Consider the following 3764-nt stretch of genomic DNA (forward strand, 5'->3'; position numbering starts at 1 on the left):
CTGCCTGTTGATGCAGTCACAGCACTTCAGGATTTGGGACTTCAGCTCCATCCCTGACTTTCTGGAAGATGCCCTTTCCCACCAGGCACCTTTCTCCCCTGCGCCACTGCAAAGTTCGGGGCTGGCCCAGCTGCAGGCTCACTGGGGACCACAGCATCCCTTGGCCAGGCAGTCAAGCTCGATGGGGGAAGCCTGGCTCTCCAGCTGCTGGCACAGCTGCCCTCCCTCACCAGCTGCCCCATGCTGGGGCTGCAAACAAACAAACAAACACCCCAGCACCAAGCCCCAGCAACTCATCCCCTCCTAACGACTGTAATTACAGTGAGGCAGCTGGTGAGCTGCGCTTGAAACCTGGTGTGTAAACAGGGCTTTCTCCGACGCCTCTCAGGCAAAAGCAACCTCCTTCAGACGAGCAGCAATTTCAGGAGGGGGTCCACGTTGTTGTGGCAAGGGCTGTGGCTGGAGACTTTCATCTCGGCCTTTTGATGCAGGGCAGGAATAATAGATGGCAGCTGGCAGCACCCCACCTCACTGCACTGCCTGCTCCAGGCCATTTTCCACCTCTCGGTGGGTAACTGAGTCTCCTTGCCCTTCCCAGCCCCCGGGCCAGCCACTGACTCCCTCTCCCTCACCAGGACAAGTGGGGGCACAAGGAACCTTGAAGAGCTGGGCCAGGGCTGGCACCAACCATCCAGGAGCTAAGTGAGCTGTCTCGTGCCCAGAAAGGCTGGCAGCCAGAGGCACAAAGGGATGGCCGGGCCACATCATCACCCTGGGCTGCATCACCACCCATCTCTCTCCCTCAAACCACTGCTTCCAGGGCTGTGGCTGCTCCACAACCAATGGACCAGAGCAAGCGCTAGCTCAGATACCTTGGTGATGGGCACCCTTTGAGACCAATCAGGGAGGTTTGGCTGCCCACAAGAAGAGATGACCAGAAGATCCCTGGTGATGGCATCACTTTCAGAGAGAGCCCAGACTATCACATGTGGGATGTCCCGCTCCATGCACAAGAATGCTACATCCCTGCTGTGTCCCCTAGTCCTGCCCCCTGCTCCTGTCTCTCAGCCCTACCTGGAGGTCTCTTGGGTACCACTGAAGAACAGTGGGCAGGGGCTGGGGAGGCTGAGTAGATGGAGGAGGGTTGGGAGACGTGATGGAGCGAAGGAAGATTGTCCCTGTTGGGAGAGGTGGTGTGCAGGAGACCCTTGCTCCCTGCCACACCTCCCAGCCCCTCCAGTGCTCCCCAATATGCAGCCCTGAGCTTTGAGGCTCTCTGCCCAAACGCTGGCTTACCATCACCATGCACCTCCTTGGCTCCCCTCCGTGCCCCGCTTCTGCTGCTCACCCAGCCTGGCGTCACCAGAAGCCTCCTGTGCCTAGCCTGGCGCAGTCAGGTCCCTCTGGGGAAGGAGGTGGCACATGACTTGCCAGCATGGGGAGGAGTGCCGCTCTCTCCTGTGGTACCAGCGCAGCATCCATGCAGGGAGAGGGAGGGATGGGACAGCCCATGCTGTTGCAGCCACCCCACAGCGATGCCGGGCTGAGTGCTGGTGAATCCAGTGCTGTAGCATGCAAGATGGGCACGGCTTCAGGCACAGCTTTCCCGGGACACGCAGTGGCAATTCTTTGAGGGACACTTGGATTTGTGGGAGAGATTCCTGCTGGCCATAATGCCCATAAACCATGTGCCGAGCAGCAGGGGGACAGCACTGGGCACACGGGTGGGGGCTTCCAGTCACCTCAGGCTGACTCTCTGCACAGTGCCAGGCTGTTATCCAAGGGCAGGCATACTCTGGCTGGGTCAGGCTATCTCAGCACACCATGGCAAGAATGCTGACCTGCATTGAGATCATCACTGGAAGCATCGGACGCGAAATGATGCCCCTTGCCCTGATGGCTTGATGCTGTCCAACATCCAGACCCAGGGTGTTAAATCCATGGCCCTGGACCACTTCCAGCTCAGGTAACTGCACCTGCCAGAAGACCCTTCCCTGCAATTCGAGGGCAGGGCACCATTTTTCCATTGCTGGTGGGGCAGAAGGGATGCTGTTGCCTCCCGGGGGTGCTCAGCTGATGCCCAGTGTCAGCCCTGGCAGGCCCAGGGAGGTGCTGGCTGCCACACTGCCAGGTGCTGCACGGAGGATGCACATGGTCCAACTCCCTGCTGACGTAACTCCTGGGAGGCAGCCGGGAGTTGCCAGCGGGGAATTGGCCCACATCACTCGGAGCACTTGGGGAGCTGTGTGGAGAGGAGGTAATTGTTAAATGTGGGCTGAGATAGGCTGAGCAGGGAGGGCAGGAGGCCAGGGAGGTGGCAGACACCTCACCAGGGCTGGCTTGGTTTACACAAGTTGGGCTTTGTTCAGTATCTCCCCAGGGTTTCGTGGCTGGGAGGTACCACCCCATGCTGCTCTGATGACAGGGAGCTTAGGCGGCTGCTTTGCGGAGCCTTGCAAAACCTTCCGCAGTAGCCGTGCCTCAGCAGGATGCAGCGGCAAGGGGAGGGTGGCACAGAAGGGCTGCCTCAGGTCTATCCCAAATGCTGATGCCAAACCCCCTGTGAAACAGAAGCCTCAAAAACCCTTGGGAGAGCAGTACGGGGTGTGGGGTGTATGGAGGAGGTGAAGCCTCCCTATCTGAACTAGGGGACGGTGGTCACAGCCTGGCCGTGTCCTGGACAGCCTTTGTCTAGAAGCTGGGCTGGAGGCTGTAATCCCCTCCCATCTCAATCATGGTCCTGACTACCAGCAAAAGCATCACCTGGGGCAGAATCTTTGGTCCGTGTCAGCCTCATACTCAGGGCACAGGGCTGCTGAGAGCCAACAGCATCCGTTGGGCCAGGCCGTAGTCTCCATGGTCTCCTGGAAGGACACTGGGCAGGTGAGAGATGCCCCTGGTCTGGCGAGGCAGGCCCTGGCTGCTGGGACAAGCTCCTTTACCCTTCAAACCTCCAAATGCATGCCCATACCCACTAGAGAAGATGTCCTGATGGCTAACGGTGCTGGGACATGACCCTTCCCTGACAGGGGAAGATGTTGCTGCCTGCGGTGTTACTAGCCAAGAAGGGAAGACCCATCACTGCCTTGGACAAACAGATCAGGTCTCCCTTGTGTCAAATCTCCTTGGTACTGGGGTGTCGCAGACACTAAAGCACAACTGTTGCCCATGGGCAGCCTCAGCTCCCCAGTGTGTGCCCCGGCCAGGTCTGTGAGTTGCCCACAGGTGCAGAGCTGGCTCCTGGGCACCCATAGCCCTTTCCACCATTGCACATCACTGAAGCGGAGCCTCCTGTCCTGCAGGTATAACCTGCCCTTGTCCTCATCCCAGCACTGCTTTGCACACGCTGTGCTCAGCCACGTAGCTGGGCTCTGTGTTGCTCACCGCCAGCACCCTCCAGCCCGTGCGTCACCTGCAAACCCGGTTGGCAGTGATGCCACCTCCCTGCTTGCCAGTGCCTCAATCAAACTGGCAAGAATCTTCAGGACTCACCAGCCTGTCCCTGCCCACACTGTCCTGCCTTCCACCTTGCTGACTTGGGCTGCACATCCCCAGCAGCACCTTGGCCCATCCCCAGCACATCCCCTGCCACTAACTAGACACAGTGCATGTCTCTGCACTAAAACCCTGCAAAAAAAGGCAAGGACCTGGCCAGCTCACATGCTTGCCCCTGCCAAGCCAAGCTGGGTCTCAAGTACACAGCAGCACACCTCTTCCCTCATCCTGGGTCCATGTCCACAAGTCCCCATTGCCTCCTCAGCTGT

Source organism: Leptosomus discolor, chromosome 5 (genome assembly GCF_034619465.1).
Source record: "Leptosomus discolor isolate bLepDis1 chromosome 5, bLepDis1.hap2, whole genome shotgun sequence".
Classification (NCBI taxonomy): Eukaryota; Metazoa; Chordata; class Aves; order Leptosomiformes; family Leptosomidae; genus Leptosomus; species Leptosomus discolor.